The following is a 23,971-nucleotide window of genomic DNA, read 5'->3' as shown; positions in this document are numbered from 1 at the left end:
CCCTACCAGGTGCTGTTGGTCACCCAGACAGCAGTGCGGGTGGCTGGAAAAAAGCATTGGATCCACGCGACGCATGTCAAGAAACTTCCTCACCCGACGCCACACGTTATAGAAGAAGCAGAACCCCTCGCTGATGCTACAATCTCTGATCCTGGAGTAGCAAACAGCGCTGTGAGTGCGTCGGAGAATTTCTCTGAGCCCGTGGGGCTTGGGGAACAGTCCATTTCGTCTCTGCACTCTTTGAAAAAGTCACTTCCGGAAAACATTGTTTCAAGTTGTTTCCGGATCAAACAGTTCTGGGTACCACCAGGTACGACCTTCGACGAAGAAAATAGAACTACGGCACGGGTCTTTTTCGTGCATTTGGAAAGAAGAAGTGATTGAAAGTTTTCTCTTGTTAAAGAAAGTTCTTTTCGAACAAAAGAAAGAAAAAAAAGGGATTCTGCTGGCTAGGGTTGGGAAGGACTAAGAAGTTGCGCGACCGTAGTGTCGCCACCAACGAACATTGGGGTCGTCGATTGAGAAACTACGATGCCTGCCACCTCCACCGCTGCTCCCCGCACTGGACTTGTAAATAAGGGGGTGACCAACTCGGACAACGAACAATGTGCCTGGGCCCCGAAAACGTATTGCTGTGTTGTGTTAATAATAATTGGAATTTGTGTAATTACTGCTGTGGGACTTTGGTATTTCGAAGAAATGTACCCTCTAAAACCTCTACTGCCAATTGAGATTGTACCTACTGCCTTGACTCCCTCTGTACACCTTCACACCTTGTCACCTAGAGACTCCCAGCATAGACGAAAGTATCATAATAACACTTTAATGATAGTAATGAATGCAACGCATGCCATTTTTAATAAGAGTAATTGTTGGATTTGCACCCATTTACCGCAACATGGGAGCAAAGGGCTAGGATGGTATATTCACCCTTTACCTTTAACGACTGCTTGCTATGCTTCTCTTAGAGCACTATTCTTTGGCTGTTGGAATGATAGCATCTCAGGGAACTTCTATGGAACTAATTTAAATGATTTTGAGAAACGTGAATTGACTCCCCTGGGATGCTCGCTTTTTGCAAATAGAAGTAGACCTAATGTTGCTTCTATTAGGCCATCTGATAAACTATCTCTTCCTTTCCAAACTCTAATTTCCTTTAAAATGGCTCCGATAGGCAATAAGGACGCTGTGCCCCCTTCCTACTCTATTAATCATAGCCCCGATTCAGTCCCCTTTTGTGTACAAAGAAATGGCACTCGGCCAATGGGAGATTTCGAAGGTTGTGTAAACATTGTAAATTTGACCGGGGAGAATAGGCCTCTGTATGTAGGGGGGCCTGTTTATTTCGTTTGTGGTAGTTCAGCATTTCCCTGGTTGCCCAAGGATTGGCAGGGAACCTGTTATTTAGGAATCCTGTTACCTGGGGTATTTGTAGCTAGTACATTGGAAGTTTCTAAGGCTCGCCCACGACGGGGCGAGAACGGAGATACCCCTGGGCAAGTATTGGGAGATATAGCGAAATCAGTTGTGCCATTTTGGGGACAGATAGCAAACTCTGAAAACATTAGGGGCCTAGCAAGAGTACTGGAGAGAACCATCAACCGGACCACTGTAAGAGGATTCAATTCAACACTACAGCTAAGTCAACGCCTAGTCTAGAATACTGAATGAAAACCCTTATTGATATATCTTTATGTCCAGTTCATGCGTTCTGGATGACTACCCCTATATAACACCCCTCTCTTGGAATCCCCCTGACCCCACTGAGCCAAGAAGTAGTTCTGTTTTGCAAGTTAAAAGGTTTATTTGATAATTTAAACAATCAATATATATATCACACTTTATAATAATTAATAATTGAATATCACACTTAATCTGAGCAGTAATCAATAATGGATAGTCTGGCACCAGCACACTTGTGAATAGGAACAGAAGAATAAGGTGGTAGAGAATACTTTATATAAGTTCAGATGGATGTAATGTTGAATGAAATGCAATACAGAAAATACTCAATATGATTTCAACAAAACAATGTAATCACTTTTCTCTGGCAATCCCCTCCCCCCTTTATGCAATGCAAGGAAATGGAAGGAAAGCACACAGTTCTCAGAAATGCAATCAAATGTAATTCAGTTCACCCCAGCAAGCTTAGACTACAGAAGTTTGAAACACAGGCCCAAAATGCTTTTATATGTGATAGCAATATATTGGAAAATGTGCTAAAATGATTTTAATTCCCTCTGGAGGTTCAGGTTCAGGATTAGTTGGTTTAAATTAGTTCAGGCTTACTTTAGCAATGTTCTAGGAATGATTGGCAGGTTAAACGAATTTTTGGCAAATGAAAGCTAGGAAGCTGCTGTTTTCACACGTGGAGAAATTTGCAAATCGCGGTAAAATTCGCGAGTGCGTTTTTCGCGATTGCGGCAAAAGTATAGGGAATAGGAATGCGGTTCTAGGTTCGTTGAAAAGCCAAGATTCCCAGCTTTCAGAGGAAAGTTACTGCAAGACTCTAAGACAAACGGTCACGGAGATATGAGCGATATGGTAAAGGTCATTTTTCAGATTTGAAATTTTAAAAGTTCAAAGTGACAAGTTACAGCTAGCAACTAGAAATGACAGGTGACAGCTTTGCAAATGACAAGGTACAACTTCTAGGAGACAGTTCGGGTTAGATTAAAATAGATTGAATTATATTATTTTAACTAAGAGATTGGTTCTGCACAGTTCTGCTAGGTACTCACAATATATTTAGAAATAGAATGGGCCTCGCCACGGATCTGGTCAGGTTTTCTTCACTCGCCACGGACGGTCTCTGCGCACAGCGGTCTGGGTCAGCTCTCTAGTTCTGCGAACAGCGGTCTGGGTCAGCTCTGCTCTGCCTCTGGTTCTGGATACTGCTCTGCTTTCTCTGGGTACAGCACTGCTTCTGGATCTTTCTGCACAGCTTTCTCTGGACCCAGCGCTGATCTGCACGGCTCCTGGATGCTGCTACCGCTGTTAGGTTTGCTGGATGCTGAGGCCCACTGAGAAGAGTTCTCAGTTTGTGGGTTTAGGCCCTTGCTTTGAGTTCTGAATCAAGTTCTTTGGAGTTTTAAAGTCTAAGTGTTGAATCTAGTATCTTCTGGATGTTGTGTGGTCCGGCAGAGCGCGTTGCAGCAAATGGAATTGAATGTCCCTATCTGTCCTGACTGTCTGCTTTTATGTGTTTTGAAAGTGGGTGGAGAGGCTAAGCTTTCTAGGCCCAACCCCTTCAGAGTTCTGATAGGTTGGAGAATTCTTTGCGTTCTCACTGGAGAGCAGGATTGTGTGTCAGAATGATGTCATTTAATGGCTTTCAGAAAGGACACTCCCCTGTCAAATTGCACACAATCTATATTTGATCAAAAAGACATATTTGCACAGGTACACATTTGTTTAAAATTACATGCACCCATCACATATCACATGAGGTATGCCCTGTTCCAACTCTGCTCTTCCTGGGGGCTTGCATTCAGAAATGGCAATATTTTGTGCTTTTTAGTGGTTTTGCAACATCGGATTTTTCTCCAGATTTGTACACATGTACACGGCCTGTCCATACATACTCCAGTAAATTAACATGTCTCTAGCTTAAACACAGAGTCTGTAGTATACATAAATAGCAGGATTTTGCCCCAGAACATCACACAAATTGGAGTTTGGGCTTGAATTGAAGGTACATTTTTTAAATTAAGGCTCTCAAAGTTATACATTTCTGTCATTTGATTACAAAGAGTTATCAGTGTTTCTGTAAATATATATTTTGCTTTCAATTCAGTTCTCAGAGTGTTGGAGTCCGCCTCCAAGACTTGGGTGGGTCAGTCACATGTGTCTTCTGGCAGGCAGGCCTTTGTTGACAGGAAACAGTCAAAATCAACATATCCTATTCAATTGCAAGAGCCTATTGTGTGGTCTCCAGGAGGCTCCCAGCCAGTCTGCCTTCTATCAATCAAGAGGTCATGTGAGATTCTAACTCCTGGTGTGAATGTCTGGAGGTGAGAGGGTTTCCCAGGCTTCAGGCCTCTGGGAACAGCAGGTGGCTAATTTTTAATTAAAATGCAGCCTTTGAAGTCAGCTGAGTCAAATCCCTTTGTCAGCAACTGCACTCAGTTCTCCTGTCAGAGTTTAGACCGCTAGCGCCGCCTTGAGGATTTTGTTGGTACTGCATCCATTTTTGGGATCTTTCTTGGATTAATGCATTCCAAACAGGAATGGTTCTTACATGGTAGTAAATAATCCTTGCTTAACATTGTGTTGATGGGGCTCCTTACAGTAAAATGGTTATGTGGAACCCCACAAAAGGGTTGAACCTTTAAAGTGGTCCGATGAGCCACGATTTCAGCAACTTTTTGACATCAGTAACAGTGGATTTTGTTAACAAAGATCTTTCTTTACACTGGTGGTTGGCAAGTTAGGTAACCATTTTGGTGTGCGCACAAACTGCATGGTTCTCCTGGATTCTGGCGCACATGTGGGCTTTTTGGCCATCTTGGATTTTCTAAGCCCACAGCACCAAATGTTGCAGCATGATAGCTCAAACGTGGGTCAGGACACCCAACACCACGGATATACTCTACAATATGACACTAGAACAAAAGGCAATAAGATTGGTAGCGCTCCAAAATCGGATGGCATTAGATGTCATCCTGGCAGAACGTGGTGGTGTATGCAAATTAGTGGGGTCCGCTTGCTGTGTTTTCGTACCAGATTCCTCACCGACAATTTTCAAAGCAATACAGAACTTGCACATCCTTAGTTCTGAGGTGTATGTTCCGGTGGGAGATTGGAATATTAGCGCCTGGTTCTGGGATTCTCTACGATCCTGGGGTTGGAAGGTGCTTTCTGTTATCCTGGTTATTTTAGGAATCTTGCTATTCCTTTGTTGCTGTTTCCAATGTTTACCTAGTGTATGTGCAATGCCAGGGGGATGTTGTGTTCAAGCGGTGAGCACAGTAGGGCACAAAATGTATGCCCCGGACACAGCATCTAAAGAGTTTGTGTTACAAGAGGTTCTGATGAACGACCTAATGGCTATATACATTACAGATAATGATTCAAGATGTATAGACGACAATGCATGGAGTTATTTACAGAAGTATTAGAAATGATATTAGCACTTTGCATAGGCCAAAAGGAGGGTTTGTCGGAACTGAAACAATATTATGCCTCCTATCGCAACAATTGTATGTGTATTGGCCTACGCCAAGTTGTCTAATCATCATATGCGAACAAACTCTGCGGCAAGGTCTTGACCTTAGAGAAAGTAATGTAAGTCGCCATCTTGGATTAAACCGCCATTTTAGGTTCTCTTGTAATGTGGAAGTCACCCTGAACATCAAAATGGAGGCCGAATGACATTCTGAGTAAGATTCTGGCCGTAGTGACCTCCGTATGCACAAATAATTAATATGCCTGCAGGCCACTTGTCGGGGTCGCGAACTGAGACCTTGTCCTATTGTTGACCTATGTGTAAATGTACAACTATATCAGCGAAACTAATCAAAATGCATATATTATAGGATTGACCTGGCAAGGAACCCATAGGCCCGACTCCTAGAATGGTTAACCCGCGAGGGGGTTGGCCAAGGGCTGGATAAAGAGTATAAAAAGCCCAAGTATTCCAATGTACGGTCTCTCTCACTAATGCATCGAACCTTCGTTGAAGTTCGTTACGTTACTCTGAGAGCCGAATAGCTATCCGTTTGTCAATTGACTTTGGTAACTGTTGTAGCTTTTAAAAAAGCACTTGTATGTTCTTTGTAACCTGTGTTGGTGTGTTTCTTTTTGGGCTTCCCGGCCTCATATTATCTTTTTGTTTCCACAAGACAGCTGTGCAAGCAAGGTTTGTTTTATTTACGAAATGTCTTTTAAGGGGGTGAGTGGGCAGCCGGTGTGGCGCGTGACCAGGCCATGCTTTTGCCAGACACTGACCCCAGTGCAAGGTTAGGCCAGAGACCTAGCCTTTACGCAGGCCGGCCTGAGCCCGGCCAGGCTTGCCCAGCTCTATTTGCCAGTTCCTTCTCGTCACGATCACACTGTGTGGTCCACGACCAGACTCCCTTCTGACCAGGCCTTCCTGCCCTGAGTGTGCTGCAGTGTGTGTGACATTGCTCTGGTCAACACCCCCTCTCTCAATCCTTTAAAATGTAATTGACTGCCAAACAGCTGGCTCTTACTGTGACAGAGTAATAAACAACACTGCGCAGTTTGCGCTTATAACAATACTTTGGGCCTGCACCTCAGGTGCCCCGTCAGACATCCAAAGCAATACTTTACGCTCTCTGCTGGTCGGTTCAGGCCCCGTGGCAAACATGAGGTGAAAAACAGCATGGCATGGGATGTGCCCTTCACTTGCACCGTTTCTAACAGTCATCCAGCTATTTATTTATTTATTCATTTATTTAACATTACAGTAGCAGTAGCGGCAGATGCAGTCACAACAGAGCGCGCAGTGCACATTTTTTCCTCGAAATTCAGGGGGCCCGCCCCCCACCGACCCAAAAAAAATCTGATACTGATGTTTGTCAGCATTCAAGAAGAAAAAATATAACACAAATATTCTAGTTTTTCAGGGGCCTATTCCACTTCCACGTTGAATATGGTCTTGCTCAGCGAGTACAAAAGCATTCGTTCTGCTGAACTGCCGATTTAATCTCACCGTGCATGACAGCAATCTTCATGCATGTGTCAAACAATTACTACAAACAGGTGACTATTTCACAGGCACTTTTAAACTGTGCCATTGAGTAGGAGAGTTTTCAGAGATCATACTTTATGACTTGTCAGGTGTCAGCTGTTGAACCTGTCACTTTGCATTCTATGACTTGTGTTCCAATATTTATACATTGAAAAAATAACACTACATTTCAGAAATTCAAAATGAGGTGAACTAAAATCCAGGATGTGCATAACACTAATCGCATGCTCTGCATATATATATATATATATATATATATATATATATATATATATATATATATATATATATATATATATATATATTTTAAGTGTAACAAATCAAGCAGTGACATCCGACAAAAAATGCCTCCCTGGGTCTCTGATTCTGGAAGACGATTTGTGCCCGTTAACATAACCTGTCTGCTTTTGCTCCAGAGACCAGGATTCGAGCGCATCAGCAGGATCAAGGTCCCGTGGCTGAACCCCTAGACCACAGGAGCTACTGGTCAGAACACTTGTGAATATTCCTCTCAGGATTGTGCACTGCAGAAAATATTCAAGAACAGCTTTGAACATTTAAAAGATGTGCACCTTTTCTAATTTGCTTGTAACATGAAAGGAATCTCATCCTTTCTTTAATAATGTATGAATTAATCTCCTGAAACATAAATGTTTATTTATGGGGAGTTCCCCCCTCACCTTAACTGTACAACACCCACTTTTGCTCATAACCGCCCTGTCTGACCTCCCGACGCCACCCGAAGTTCATATTTTCCATTTCCAGCACGGATTACTGGGAGTACTAACTGGTTTATCTGGCTCCAACTTCGGTACTCCTGGGCCTGCCACTGAAAACCCTGGGTCAGTGGTCACAGTGACAGGACCGGAAGAGAATGAAAACAGAGCATGCCCCGAGCCAAGTTTCCTTCCTCCTCTGCCAGCAGCCAACGGAAGGCTGCTGAGTAGGTAAGAGTGGCATAATGGGTAGGGACCACCTGCACCTCCGATACATTGCCTTGCATAGGTCGTCTATACCAGGTGTTCTAGACATTAACTGGCATTGGATGGAATTATTGGACACGTGATGCTGCACTTTGCAAATGACAGCATCAAAGTGACAAGTGAGACTGTGCCCTATACATAATGACTGTACCTGGCATCCGGGGCATCCGCTGACATAAAATGGGATTACTGGGGTTTTTGGGGCTGCACTTGAAATATGATGGCATTGGCTGGATATGTAAAACTGGATCTTACATAAGGTGACTGGTCAACGCCAGGCATTTGTGGCATTAGCTGAAGTAAGATGGCACTTTGCATACGATGGCGGTGCCTGCACAAGTGAAGCTGTGCCATGCATACAGTTACTGTAGTCAAAATATGACACATTAACTGGCATTAGACAGCATTACTCTCCCTCGAAGGCTGCAGCTGGCATTGTGATGGCAGCACCAGGTCATGTGAGGCAGTATCCTACATATGATGATCATGCCAGGCACATTTCTATTCTAATTCTATTTCTGCGTATTTGTAAAGCACAAACGTACACTGAAAGCTAAGGCACTGTGAAATAGAGTCCGCAGAGAGTAAAATCTGAGAGAAGTAAAGGGCTTAGTAGGTAATTCATGAGGGAAAAGCCAGGCCTTAGAAGGTCCCAGAAATTACGAAGATCAGGAAGAGAGTGCCAGAGCTGCAGAGCTTGGCAGGAGAACCCCATGGCACCATTTTGAGATAAACGAAAGGAGAGCGATCTCAAAAGCGTGTCTGTTGAGGCCCACTCTCTGTGGGATACAATGGCCCACAGAGGCTTGTCAGTCAAGAACATTGGCTTGAAGCCATAGAAAGCGTTTTCGACCCAGCAGAGAGCCCGGTGCTAAATCCTAGACGGCACCGGCGTTCAGTGCACTCGTCGAAGGCAAGGGGACACATATTTACGGGGATACAGCTTCCAGAGGAGACCCACCACCAGATGCTGTACCCTCTGCAGTTTGTGCATGGCAGAGACAGAAAGGCAAGGCAAGAGATTGCCTTGACATAATCAAGTCCTAAAGTCACAGGGACAGTTACCAAAGCGATTAGAGCCCTAATGGACTATGGGGAATTAATTGCTATAGCGTGGTATTCTCAGAGATATGCTGCACTATTAACACCAATGTATTCACGATTTCCATCTTTTGCAACATGTTCCCAAAAATGCATATCGTGAATATTAATTAATTATATAACAATATAAATGGGGTGGGTGGGGAAAGGTGAACAGGGGTGCGTGGGAAGTGGGTAGTCACGGGGAAAGAAGGGGTTGTGGTGGGACCACAGTCGGGAGGGGCTCCTTATTTATTTATTTATTTATTTATACATTTGAAGCGCCCCCAAAGCCCACAGGCATTGTATTTGTTTCCTGAATGGCCAGTCTGGTGGTTCTGAGCGCAGGTGAGGTGGAAGGTTGTTATCCCAACACGGAATGTTTCAATGGAGTTTGGAATAACCTTGGGGCACAGTTGGGCTGCATTCCACATATGATGGTAATACTTTGACACGTGGGCTGTGCCAGGGACACAGGGCATGTACAGGCATAAGCTGGCAATCCCGGATCATTTGTAGATGCACATGCCACATGATGTGGGTTTATTTTGCATACAACCACTATTCGTAGCTGGCAGGACTCTGACTGCTTAAGGAACTGTCATTTTGTTATATCTTGCCCCTATTGTGTTTATCTTACATGGGTGACTTCAATTTCTTGTGATGTCATCGGGTTCGAAGCTCATTTGAAATCACTTCCCGTCATCCTGTCAGGGCAAGCTCGGGTGGTGGTACTTCCTGGGCTGTCATCTGGCATGTGGTGCCTCTTCCGCTGACGTTGGCACTTTGGTGAATCAACGTCACTAGTGCTGGTTGTTGTAATCCGCGAGGCGGTATGATGAGATGAGAGGGGCGTGTATTAAGGATGGTTCACTAAGTGAATACGGGAAAGGGCCACACGCATGTTGCGCATAGGGTGCGCCGCTTCATCCTTACTGTTGCCCCTCTCTGTGTATCGTCAGATCCGGCACCCAATGTCATATATGGTTTGCGGGTAGGGGCGGCTTCCGGGCATTTCAACATTCTCCGTTGAAAAGGGCCCCAGGGTTCTGAGGATCTCTGAACAGCTGGCCCATGTTGGCAGTCCTATGGCACAGAAACATACTCCTTCAGTTCAGATACTAAACGTGTACAGTGCACACGTTACAGGCCGCCTTTGCAGGTGCTTCAGACCATCATTTGCCTCTTACAGAATGCAGCAACTGGTGCTCTCATCACCTTGTTACCTTTTGACTCCGGTTGCCCTAGCATTAGCGCCAAGCTGCCAAAGAACGATTTAAAGCTTTTCAGCGAACACCACAGTGTTTCAAACTCCGTGCTGGCTGCCTGCCACGTGCTAACTGGCAGCTGTTAACCACCTCGCTGCATTCTTTTGACTTTATTATACTTTAAGCAGCCCATGGCCATGGGACCTTCCAAAAATCACGATGAAGTCGGCCCCCACCAGTCTAGACGCATCCCTGTTTGTGGGGTGCCATTCCCAACCCTCCTTCTCACACTGGTACTGGTACTGTCTTGTTGCGATTTCACACCCTCTGACGTCACTGCATGCTAATTTGTCCGTACATTCGTTTGTTAAGCTCACGTATCCCAGCCGATTTATATTCGCAGCTACAGTTGGTGTCAAACGTATCATCAAACTTGGCTGCAGTTAACGTGTAACCCTCACCTTTACCGCTGAGGGACAGATAAGCAGAACGCCGTCGCCATCTATATGCTTCCGGAAATAATAGATTTGAATGCCACGATGGTTCAACAGCAGTTAATTGCTGTGCATTGTTCCTAGTGCTGACTGAACGCCACGCAGCTAAAATGGCACCTCGGTGCTGCAACAGCTGCTAGAAGTGGCGACTCAAGTACATATTTCAGCCATATTACATTTAATTTGCATAGAATTCTCGCGGGAATAAATACTTTTTTTGTAGCTGTGTCACAGCCGCAGAGCCTGGCTCATGTTTTCCTTCAGGTACCAATGTATTGATCTCCACGTTGTGCATGTATGTATATTTCTTGAATGTTGCTTAGCACCTCTCACAAGCTATGGGGATGTTGGGCAGAGGAGAGAGGGGAAGTGCAGGAATTGCAGAGGCGACTTTGGAAGAGAAATCGTGGGATAGCCGTGGAAAGAAGGTCAGACAGCGAGTTCCATTCTATTTAAGAAACGCATCTAGAGGGGAACTAGGATAGAGATGTCCCATGGGACGGATCTCTCTCCCTGTTCCCCCTGGCTGTCTGCAGGCTGCAACCCCACATGTCCTGGCTCCCTCCCTGGTGGTATACCTGGTGAACCTGTCTTCCTTCAGGCACCCGCCCTTCAAGTTCAGCAACTGGAGGCATCGGAATGACACTCATATATCGTGAATACTGTACGGCTCCGGATGTTGCCATGGCAACGCTCCATCCCTGCAGCTTTTTGAGAAAGCATGAGAGGAGCAGAAACTGGATTTGCCATCTTTATTAGTGTCGTATTAATAAACATGCAGTAAACAATGAAACTGAGTCCACTCAATACTTATAGGCCGGGGTGGGAAGTAATATAGGGCTGAGGTGTCCTGTGCTGCTCGGATGGGCTCTGGCAGTATTAGGTCCCTTGTTAGGAGGAGCACCAGGAACGTGTTGGCCCCTCCTGAATGCTTGTTTGCCGCTTTGTGCAGCTGTCACATAGTCATGTTGGAAGGCTTGCGAGACTATGCTGTGCCGTGTCTCGCGAGCTACCTTCAAACCTCACTTTGGTAACAACACAGAGTTTATTCCATAACAAAGTCATCATACTTCACCGGTCTTCTGTGCTCTCTTCTCCGACGATCTTCCACCAGTATCCTGTGCTTGATTTGCTTCTTGGGGCGTTTCTGGCGCCTCTCTATCTCTCTCTCCGTGACTTCCCTCGCTGAGGTTTCTAGTTCTCGCTCTCTCGTGACATCTCCGTTGGGGCTTTTGCAAGGGGTAAATGCCTCCTGTGTTCTCTCCGTTGTGCGATGCTTCTCAAACATTGCCAAACGCTCCATGTTCCACGTGCGGCCATCCTCTGTGCGAGCGTGATTCGTCCCTCTGTGTGTACAACTTTTATGGGTTGAGTGAATTTTAAACCTGTCTTTTGGTCTTTACAAGGTTGGCATATTTTGATCCAGTCACCTTCTTTGACCTCACAACCTTGGGTCGTTCTTCTCTGGTCACTCCATCTCTTCATGCACGCTTTGCTGTTTTCCAACCTCCACACAATTTCTGCCATTTCTGCTTCATCATCTTTTACTCTGGTCAACCATGGTAGTACCAGTGTGGAGGCCGCTCTTCTCCCCCTCAGCATTCGGAACGGCTACACTTGGGTGATGCGGTTGGGGGCTAATCGGTGGGCCGCTATCGCCTCCTTGACAGTTTTGAGGGGATCCATGCCAGAACGGTTGCTAACTGGATGGCCCCTTTGATGAACCCATTTGCACTCTTGACTAGTCCATTTGCCTGGGGATGGTACAGTGTGGCCTTTCTCTGCTTTATGTTATGTTTGTGCAGGATCGACTCCATTTCCCATGATCCAAATTGTGCCCCATTGGCCGTGACTAAATCTTTAGGAAGACCTTCCATCTGGAAAATGGATGTGAGGACTTCTATGACAGTAGCTGTAGTAATGTTGGGGACAAAATTTGCTTCTACCCATTTTGACAGGTAGTCTACCATCACTATGCCATACCGATGCTTGGGAACCATTGCCTTCAATGGTCCTATGAAATCCAACCCCACTTTGTGCCGCACTGCTTCTGGGATCTCTGTAGAAATCATCGGGGCTTGTCTGGTCTTCAGGCATTCCTCACTGTTGAGACAGTGACATCTCTCCATCATGGAACGTACTTCCTGGTCCATGGCAGGCCACCAGTACGCCTCTCTCCCCCGTCACCATGTCATGGTGTTTCCTAAGTGCCCTGAGTGAGCCCTGCACAGGATGACTCTTCTCATTCCCACTGGCGGTATTATTTGGTCACCCTTGATGATCAATCCTTCTACCTCTGAAATTTCTTCCACCACCTTCCAATACGGCCTCATGCCTTCTGGTATGGCTCTTTCGTCTGGCTATCCACTCCTGACCCACTCTCTAGGTCTCACCATGGTGGGGTCTCTACTGTCCTCCTCGTTCCAGTGTCCTTCACTCAACTCTAGTAATTCTGGACCCCTGGGGTCCTGATGGACACGACAATGCATTAATCTTGCAGAAAAGTGGTAACGTTCTCTTTATTTCTAGGTAACCTTGACATGCAGTACGCCTGGGCATTTCTCCAACCGGCTATGTGGGTTAGTTCAAATATGTATTCCAGAAGTTTGGCCCCAATGTGTGCTAAATGGGGTGTCGATGACTTCGTCCTCCATGGACTGAGCAAATCAATGAGGCTTATGGTCGGTGACCAATTTGAACTTGGTGCCCCAAAACATAGGTCTTGAAGTGCTCTATGGCCCATGTGCAGGCTAGCATCTCTTTCTGCACTGTAGAGTAATTATTCTCAGCTGTGGACAGGGCTTTATAGGCGAATGCCACTACATGTTCAGTATCCCCTTTCTTCTGGATGAGTACGGCACCTAAGCCACATGCACTGGCATCCGTGGTGAAGACTGTATCCCACGCTGGATTGAGGGTAGAAAGAATGTCATTCAAGAAGAGTTTGAAGCCATGTTATGGACTGATATTATCAAGCCTTCTCAAAGCCCCTAGTCCTCTCCAATTGTATTAGTGGCTAAGCTAGATCATTGCATTAGGCCGGTCAGATAGCACAGCAAGTAGAGGGCTTGCTTTGACATCCGTGCAGAACCTGCCATTACAGGTTCTAATGCCAGCAGCGCTAAACTCTGCCTTCCATCCTTTAGAGGTCGATAAATGAGCACCATGCACCATGGGTAATAATAAGCAGCGCTCAGATTCATGAGGGTTCCTAGTGCTATATAAATGCTAAATTATTATTATTATTATTTGTGGGTGTTCTGTGTTGACTTCCAAAAGGTAAACAAGGTTTCCCAATTTGATAGCTATCCAATGCCTAGAATTGAAGACCTTATTGACAGATTGGAAACCGCTGTTTATCTCTCCATGATTGATCTGACTAAGGGGTACTGGCAAGTTGCAGTTAATCGAACAGATAAACCAAAAACATCTGTTTGAACTCCTTTAGGTCTTTTTCAGTTTAAAGTTATGCCTTTTGGTCTACATGGGATGCCAGCTACCTTTCAAAGGTTAATGGATCATAATCTCCGACCCTATGCTTCTTTCTGCTTGGCCTATGTTGATGATAGCATCCTCTATGGCAGATCTTGAAGAGAACATATATACCATCAATATTTGGTTACTAGAGTACTAAGAAAAGCAGGACTTACTGCAAACCCAAAGAAATGTTTGTTTGTTTGTTTGTTTGTTTAATTTATTTGTAGAGCGCTCGGGTGCTTTGAGGATATGGTTACAGTCATGAAATATGCATTAACATTTACAGGGTACATCAATTTACAAAGAAGGATTTACATAATACGACAATTTACATATAATACAGGTGTGGTTGCGGCTGTTAGATATTGGAAATGAGGGTAAAAGCTACTCTTTGTTCAGTAGCCAGCCAATAACCAGTTTCCTAAAGATCGGGAAGGACTCAGTGGTTTTAATTTTGAGTGGTAAGGTGTTCCAAAGTTGGGAGGCTAGCACAATGAAGCTAGTGCCTCCTGCTCTTTTTAAGGCGAATCTGGGCACTAGTAGGTTTAAGGAGTTGGTTGATCTGGTGGTTCTGGATGAACATTTTAAAGTAAATTTGTTGGAGAGGTACGGTGTGGCTAGATTATTTAAGGCCTTATAAGTGAGGCAGATAGTTTTGAGGTCGATTTTTTGCTGTATGGAGAGCCATTTGCATGCTTTCCTGGTTGTAGAGATGTGTTCACGCCTTGGGATGTTGAGTGCTGCGCGTAGAGCATTGTTCTGGAGAACCTGGAGTTTGTTAATTATGGATTGGTTGGCTCCTAGGTACAGGCTGTTGCAATAGTCTAGTTTGGATTAAATGAGTGCTCTTGCCAGAGTGAGGCAGCTGTCGGGGGATAGGAAGGGTCTGCTAGCCCTGATTAGCTTACCTGTATATGCAGTGGCCGAGGCGGTTGAGTTGATTTGTTTGGCGAGGTTGGTGTTGGCATCAAGGTGGAAACCTAAGGCTTTCACACTTTTAGCGATAGGGATGGTGTTACCGTCTATAATGATGTTCTTGTAACTGGGGCTGAGTTTAGACAGGTTATTAGGAGAACCGACCAGCAGAAGCTCCGTCTTCTCATCATTCAGGCAGAGGCCGTGGGTGGCCATCCATGCCTGAATGATGGAGAAGATTTGGTTGATCCGGGTGACGTCCGCATTGTAGTTGCCTGAGATGGTGAGGAGAATCTGGGTGTCATCTGCATAGTTGGTGTAGGTGACACCCAGACGGTCCAGTTTGTCGAATAGAGGCTTTGTAAATATATTATACCATGTGGGGGAGACACAGGAACCTTGTGGGACTCCGCAGGTGATGGGGATCGGGTCAGCAGCGGCTGTTGTGGAGAAGACTTGCATGGTTCTATTCGCCAGGAAGGATTGTATCCATGCGGAGGCAGAGGAGGAGAAGTGGGCTGCGATGGATAGGTGGTTGCATAAGATTTCCTGGACGACTAAATCGAAGGCCGCTGAGAGGTCTAAGAGAAGTAGGATGGCTGCATTGCCTTTGTCTTTGATTTCATCAATCTGGCTTTTGAGGTCAACCAGAGCGGTTTCAGTTCCATGCTGAGGTCTGAAGCCAGATTGACGTATACCCAGCAGTTGGTTAGATTCCAGGTACTCCTGAATCTGGATATAGGCGACTCTGTCCAGGATTTTTAACAGAAACGGGACAGTGGTGATGGGTCTATAATTGGTTGGTATGGCTGGGTCTAGGGATTGTTTTTTTAGGAGAGGGAGCACCCAAGATTGTTTTAGGTTGTTGGGGACAGAATTGTTGGCAAACAAAAGGTTGATTAGCTTAGTGATAAAGGGGGAGAGGTCTCTGGCAGCATCTTTTATTATTTGGGCAGGGCAGCTGTCCCCTTTGCAATTAGAAAGTTTTAGGGAAGTGATAATTTTATGGACTTCTAAGATGGTCACTTTCTTAAAGGTGAAGCCTATGTTGGCTTTGTTAGATGTTGGTGGGCTTAAGCTAGGGTTAGTGGTTTTGTTGCTGGGGAGTTGTTGACATTTGTTCACAATTTTGGTCTGGAGCCCTGTGATTTTATTGTTGAGGGCATTCTGGATGCTGGTGCACCAGGGTTTATCTTTTGAGCAGTTGTCTGGAGGGGGGTTGGGGTTTTCTAGCTCCTTTAGAATTTTAAATAATTCTTTGGTGGAAGAGCCTGCCTGATCAATCCTGACGTTATAGGAATCTTTTTTGGTGCGAATTATTTCATTTTTGTATAACGCCGAGATGTTCTTGAGATTGGATTTGTTTTCAGGTGAAGGGTTAGTTTTCCATAGTGATTCTAGTTTGCTTTTCTTTTGCCTGAGTAGTTTGAGTTCGGGAGTGTACCACGAGTTCAGGTGGTTTATTGGTTTGCTTTTACGAAGTTTCAAAGGGGCAATGGTCTCAATGGCGGTAGCCATGGAGTTGTTGAAGGTGTCAACTAGTAAGTTAAGGTCAGCGTTGTCCGGTAGGGCGTTAAGGGTGGGTAGGACCAGGGGTAATAGGGCTTCGGCAGTGATGTTACGCTTGTTTCTGGTTGGGCAGGCTGGTGGCAGGGGGTGTTTCTTAGGCGTGGTCTGGTTGATGTGAATTTCAAGTGGGATAAGGTAATGATCTGTCCATGTAAGAGGTTGGGGGTCCTTACAGGTGGTGTTACAGTTAAGAGTTGCTACCCAGTCGAGAATTCTACCTTTCTGGTGAGTCGGTGAGAGACTGAGTTGAGCGAATCCGTGCTCAGTTAGCGCGTTTGCTAAGGATGCGGCTGGTGCGTCCTTAGCGTCGTTGTAACCTAAATTGAAGTCACCGAGGATGATAGTTTGTGCTAGTGGCTTGGAGTTTTCAGTGATGAGTGCTGTAATGTCTTCCTCGAAGGTCCCCGGGGGGGCTGGGGGTCTGTATATGAGGTGTAGTGTAATCGTGCTTGTGGGGGAAGTTTGTAACTTGATTGTGAGTAACTCACAGGATTTGAGTGATATTGTGGAGACTAGTCTGCAGCCTAGTGGTGATTTGGAAATGAGAGCTACGCCTCCTCCTTTACCATTAGGTCTGTCAGCTCTAAGGATGGAGTAGTTGGCAGGAATGGCTAGGGATAAATGTGGACCTGAGGCCTCATGTAGCCATGTTTCCATTAGGGCAAGGAAGTCAAGATCATGAGTTAGGATGGTGTCAGCAATTTCGGTGGGGTGAGCGGCCAGGGATCTGGCATTGAGTAAGGCTCATTTTAGGGGGAGTGGGTCGGACTCATTGGGGGTCTGTAATTTCTTCTTAGTTTTGGTGTTGAGTTTGGCCAGGTGGATGCTATTTGTAGGGGGCAGCCTGGTGCCTAATCTGTTGTTGCGGGCAGTGATGTCTGGATTAGTAGAACGTAGGGGTTCTGGAAATTTCAGTGTGGGGGTACTGTAAGACATGGGGCACAAAATGTGCTGTGATTGGGAGTATTGTTAGAGGTCGCCTTGGCAGGTGAGCTGTTGACTACGGCGGCAGTAGGGGGAGAGTGGTGGTTGGGTGGGAAAGGCGGCTGGGAGGGTAGGAAGGGTGTCGGGCAGGGGATAGGGTAGTGCCTAGGGCAACCTAGATTGGCTAGACCGTTGTTAACGGTTATGAAGATGTTACCGGTACAGTGTACATTGTCCGGCATGCTGTAGAAAGGGAACATGGTGAGAGTGAGCCAGGTGAACATGGTCTGGGCAGACGGCTACTCAATACAGGATTGGTACTCACTAAGACTAGTGCCTGGATAAGAAAATACACTCTGCGGATAGATGCCGTGTGGTAACAGCTAGGGATACCAGCTAGGGGTAAATGCTAGGCAGGTGTAGGCAGGCACATGGACTTTGCTCAGAATAGACTAATTTCACTTTACACAAAGTAGGCTAACTTCCCTTTGCACCGAGTAGATCAAGAGTTCAAAATCATACGATTGGGCTAATAGGTGATGCCTAGGTTTAAGATGATACGATTGTGCTAAAGTGCAATAGGATAACACCTAAGTTCAGAATAACACAGTTTACCAAAAATGCAGTGGGGTGACACCTGAGTTCAGAATAACACAGTTTAGCAAAAATGCAGTGGGGTGACACCTAAGTTCAGAATAACACAGTTTAGCAAAAATGCAGTGGGGTGACGCCTGAGTTCAGAATAACACAGTTTAGCAAAAATGCAGTAGGTTAAAAATGCAAGGGGCGCAATGCAAATGCATAGTAACGAGCACGCAAATGTGCTTTGTCTATGAGGGGAGGTAATAGAGATGGCCAAATAGGTCATAATACATAGGTCCGACTGGAAGTGGTGCATTGTTGCAAATGTTATAGTTTTGAGCAACCTTAACGTCCAGTACAGTGACTGATACCCATAGCAGATGACGGTAAGGTAATAAAGGGTGCAGTGGATAAGGTTGAAGGCGCAAGTGGAGTAGGTTGTGCAAATGAGGATTACTCACAACCTCATAAGAGACCGGCAGGCAAGGGGCATGGCCCTGGGCACTGGTCAGCTCAGGACAGTCTCTGGACAGTTGTTGGCCTTACCCTTAGGGCCTTTCCAGGAAGGGCCGGCTCACGCCTACCCGCTCCCGATAGGCTCCTGATGTTGGTGGAGGGGCCAATCACCGACAGGTAGCACTGTGGTGGAGGGGCTGCAGATGCTGGGCAGTGTAGGAGACACGGGCGGCCATCTTTAAAATGCGAGCACCTCGTGTATTCTAATGGTGGCAAAGGGTGCTGTTGGCATTTACAGCAAGGCTGCACAACTCAGGTGCAAAACGAATGCCTAGGATTGAAAGCTTGCATTCTTTGTGGTTAGTTCCACGGCTACCGTGCTTACGGCGCTAAGAATAGCCAAGTAAAGAGTTGCCAGCATACCTTTGTATGGAGGACGCCTCGGGCAAATGAAGATGAAACCAACTGCTCCTGCAGTGGTTCGGAGCTCCTGTTCCCGGCAAGGCCCATAGTAAAATATCTTGGGTTCTTTGTAGGAAAAGGATTGGTTCAGCCACAAACTGAAAAGATCAAAGCAATTCAGAGCTTTCTTAGGTCCAGCAGGATATTATAGACAATTTAATCCAAACATTTACACTATGACATCCTTGCTCATGGATAAACTGAAAAATGCTCAACCCCAGAAACGTAAGTGCTATTCTGAAGATCAATTGTATTTTGACAAACTTAAACAAATTTTGTGTAGTGAGTCTGTGTTGAATATGGCAGACTTAACCGGGAATTCATCTTGACAAGGGATGCCTCGCATACATGTTTGGGGGAAGTTCTCTCACAGAATTATGATGGTATAGATCATCCCATCCTGTTGGGGTATAGAGCATCCCAAAATGTTTTCGCTACGAAGAATTATGCGACTCTTGAACAAGAAGCCCTGGCCATTAAATGGGCTACAACCTACCTCAAATATTATCTGACTGGTAGGAAATTCCGACTAGTCACAGACCATGCCCAATTACCCTGGTTGAGTCTTCGTAAATACACTAATGCAAGAATCATGAACTGGTTCTTGGATTTACAGCCCTATTGTTTTTCAGTGGAGCAAAGGAAAGGAAAAGACAAGGCAGTGTAGATTTCCTTTCCCATTTTCCAATAGATGCTGTGAGAACTAGCAACATTAGTGGAAGGGTATGTTATGAATCCAGTGGAGTCATCACTGATTCCCTAGTGGTACCATCCTCCAATGTGACCAGGGGACGGCATCTGCTACCTGATCCTGACCCTGCGGGTGTTTATATGAGGCAGGATCACATGGGAGGGGACAGCCACCGGGGAGAAGGGGTGATTCCATTGGAGGAGATGCAGTATTACCCCCTTTCCCCTGAAAAGAACTCCAAGATACCCAAACTGCTAATGGCATACTGTCACTCTAAGCAAAACCCCGTGTACGCCTCAAATATTTATAACGCACAGAAAACATCTTCTGTTTTTTACATTTCTGTATGTAAAGGTTTTGAAAAACATAATTTTTGGAGTCAAATTGCATCTATGGACTTCAACTCCCATAAAGCCCCAAGTACTGCGACAAAGAAGAGGAGGGAAGAGTTAATGCAGATCAAGTTAAGTCCAAAGACCAACACGTAGATTAGTTGTTACATTCAAATTAAGTTGCCCGGAAACTTTAAAAATGGCAACCGCAGAGGCAGTACGGGAGATAACCGCAGAAGGGACGGTGGGCACAATGTAGCAGCGGCCCGCGAACGCGAGTTGCAGACACCGGTGTGGAGGGAAAGAGAAAACAGTGCATCGGGCATACCTGAAGGACCACAGGAGCACTGAGAAGCACAGTGGAGCTCCTGTAGGTACGGTCGAGTCAGGGAGCAGTGTACTCTGGTCCCGGCCACAGCAGGAAGCCAGCAAGTAGACACGAAGCTGTAAGGATCACTGAAAAGAAACCTGAATCGCTTTGGAAGCCATTCGAAAGCGTCACCACAGAGGCACACCATAAGTTCGGGACGCCACAAACCACAGGTGAGTCAGGCCAAACCCATTGGGGACCCTGGGGCATACCGACAAACAAGAAAGCAAGTGAATGAAGTACGTGAGATTGATAAATGGGAAAATACTCAAAGACGATTTAAACATAGGCAAATCCCAAAGTTGAACCAATGTTTAAAAGGAATAACATTTGAATACCAACAAGAACAAGTGGAACAACGATATCTGAATAATTACACATGCAAGAGATGTCAATGTGGGGGAGAGTTGAAACAAGTGGTACCCCAAGAAAACACATTAGATAGCACAAAGTAAAATGTGGATGTGATGCATTGAAAGTAACAGTAAAACCAATAGAGACTTTCTGGTAGAGAGAAGATACCAGGCAGCTGACAGTTGGGGGAAAGATACCTGGCAGGGGTGTATAACGGGGATCTGTGATACCTCCAGAAGCAGGATTCCTGGCAGGAAAGTATAGCAGCTAGTCAGCTAGTCCATTCAAGTTGTGAAAAGACTGTAGTATTGTTGCAGGATTCCTGGTAGGGGATTATACCAGGCAATGCATTGAAGTTGTAAATAAAAGACTTTAAGAGTGATACAAAATACCTGGCAAAAAAGTTTAACAGGGAATCTGGAAAGTTCACCAGACAAATCTTTAAGTTCACAGAACAAGAACCTTCTGAATGCAGTGTAAAACCCTCAAGGAATTGTTGGCTAAAGAGACACCAAGGATACCAGGAAACTGTTGTTATAAAAGAGACACTTTCCCTATCCTGCATAAATACATAGGGGAAGGTAACTATCCTCTGGTTTCAAGGTTTTGTACTTGGAAATTACCTTTGGATTTATTTTTATGTTTTGAGTATGAACACTTTTCACTAGACATAAGTCAGAGATATTTCCTTGCACTCTTAGTTTCTAGTTTGAGGGTCAGTTTAGAAGGGTTTGGACACAAGGACTGTTTGTAAGTTACTCACTCATTTGACGCAGACAGATTCTTAGTTTTTAGTTTCTTAGCTAGGGAATCTCCTTTCTTAGGGTAAGGCTAGAGATGCGTTCTTCCAACCCACTTCCTTTAAATAAAATGTCTCTGAATGAGAATACTACAACATTCTGTCCACCTCTCATTTCTGACCCCTCAAAGTACCCTTTATGCCTTTTTTGTTGCCCCAACCCCTTTAACTGACCCAGACCTGTGTTGCCCCATTTTCTGACCCCAGTCCCAATCCCCATGTTTTGCCCCTTAAACCTTTTAGCTGCTCCATATCTGTTTTGCCCCTTTTCCTGACCCCAGTCCCATTTAGCCCCTTTTGTTGCCCCTTAACACTTTCAACTGCCCCAGACCCCTTTGCCCCTTCCCTTGCCCCCCTCAGTCCCATTTAGCCCCTTCTATTGCCCTTCAACCCCTCTAACTGCCACAGGCCTGTGTTACCCTTTTTCTTGACCCCGCAGTCCGTTTAGCTCCTTTTGTTGCCCGCAGTCCATTTAGCCCCTTTTGTTGATCCTCACTCCTTTAGCCTCTTTTGTTGCCCCTCAGTCTCGTTTTGCCCCTTTTCTTGTCCCAGACTCTTTTAGCTCCTGTTCTCTCCAGAGCCCCTGTTCTTGCTCTCTTTACCCCCTTTTCTTGCCCCAGTTAGTTTAACCCTTTTTCCTGTCCCTTTTGACTTTTTTATTTCCTCCCCAAACCCTTTAGCTAATTCTTTTGCCCTACCCCCTTTTCTTTCCCCCAACCGGACCACTCTCCTGTTTCGCATTACCATTTCACAGGCTCAGCTAATGCTTGGTCCTGAAAGCCAGGCCAGACCCCCAGGCTCGGGCGTGGCTAGGCCCTACCCATAAATTCCCTGGCTCGCCCAGGTCTATTTAAATCCGCTCTTCTCCATACAAACTTTCCCAACCACATTTTCTTCATCCTTAGTGTTGCGCTACAGCCATGCAGCTAATGTTTTAGCATTTCTGCATCCCCCAGCTTTTTACATAGCCGACAATTTCTTTCTTGCTAAGGGAGCCCTCTTATGGGACCCCACGTTGTAGGGAGCATAGTAAGATAAGACGAAAGCACATATAAATTAAACAATATTTTGGGCCTGGGAATCTCATCACAGAGGACTGCTTCTCCTTATATGTCCTCTGGTGTGTAGTCAGCTCCCTTTGTAGTTTATACAATTACATTCTCTGTATATCCTTCCTAATTTTACATACAGAGTCCATTTCAGCAGGAATTGGGTCACAGACTCCCCAAAATTGCTCATTGCTTTGTCATAATTATTGCTTAAAGATATATTCAAATTCTTCAAATAGCAAACCCGATGCTGGAACCAAAATGTCTTCCTCGGCCTGTGTTGTACTATTCGGTCTAACCCTATTATATCATGCCCCTATCCATGGTTTATGAAGGCAGCAACCTTGTAAAAATGTGGTTGGTATCTAAATTATTGTTGTCTGCTACAGTTCGAATTGTGTATTTTAAAATGTTTATGTTTTTGTACTTTTTTTTACTCCCACAAGCCACTTTCAGTAATGTCACCAGGGTTAAAGAGGAACTGCTGCCATCTGGGTCAAAGGTGAAGTGACATGACAACCTGTGATGGCATTATGTCGGTGATGTCATTTGCACAACACCTGGCATTTGGTAAATCGACGTCCCTGTGTTCGTGGGTGTATAAGTGGAACACATGGGCATAGCATAACATTATTTGTCATATAATGCAACTAATTGGGCTCATGGCGTAAATGTCTAGCCACATAATGTTGATACCTGGCGTGTAAGGGGGGGAGGGGAGTGCAAGATGTATAAATGGTAAAAATGATTTTTTCCGAGAATATCTCAGCATGTCATGTCCATAGATGGCTTACAGTGTTTGTACCTGGACATTGTCAATGGCAGCAGTTCCTTAATGGGCGAGCGAATATATACAATGACACATCCTAAACAAACACTAACACATCTATCCATTGACGGATAATACACCAATCTGTACACCACAAGGTACATGCACATAAAACAATGTTTGTTTTAATTAGAGGGTTCCTTGTGGTCCCTTCTAATGTGTTCTCTGCTTTAGTTACTAGTAAGTGGATTTTAGCTTCCTCCATGGGCAATATAGGTATTCACTTACCTGTAGTCTGTCCTCTAACCCTTTTTTTTGTATTTGTTTAAGTCTCGCCAGAAGTGTTTCCATCCAACCCTGCATCATCTAGCCTTCAAACGGGTGCCCACCTCTTATAACCATCAGGACACCAGATCAGAGAGATTCCATTGCTTCTGACCACCTCCTGACAGTATGAGGAGCATGTGACCAGCATCTCAATGTCAATAAGGCCCCTCAGGATGACAAGTATTGATTCCCCAATCAAGAGCAGTAGGTCTAAGTACCAGGAGTTCTGGGTTTAGGCTGGAATGGCGAAATCAAAGAAAATCCTTCTTAGGAGGTTTTTGTGGAGATATCTTTTGGATTATCCAACGAGGATTGATGCTGTTAAGGTATGCTAGAAGGAAGCCATTACCCTGATCAGCAAAGTTTCACAGTGCACTATGAGCTCCAACTGTATTTTATTCAATGTGCAAAGAAC

At 45.2% G+C, this 23,971-nt stretch overlaps 1 long non-coding RNA gene across 1 annotated transcript in view; it reads right to left on the bottom strand.

The window, feature by feature from the left end:
- Positions 1-23,971, bottom strand: part of LOC138565939 (uncharacterized) — a 122,186-nt gene that overhangs the window by 33,372 nt on the left and 64,843 nt on the right. Inside the window, exon 2 of the long non-coding RNA XR_011301722.1 lies at positions 18,827-18,963. This is a non-coding gene — a long non-coding RNA (uncharacterized lncRNA). The remainder of the gene's footprint in view (positions 1-18,826; positions 18,964-23,971) is intronic.

This window comes from Ambystoma mexicanum, chromosome 2p, assembly GCF_040938575.1.
Source record: "Ambystoma mexicanum isolate Mex_15411 chromosome 2p, UKY_AmexF1_1, whole genome shotgun sequence".
NCBI lineage: Eukaryota > Metazoa > Chordata > Amphibia > Caudata > Ambystomatidae > Ambystoma > Ambystoma mexicanum.
The sequence above is the reverse complement of the archived record's forward strand: the minus strand, read 5'-3'. Positions and strand labels throughout refer to the sequence as shown.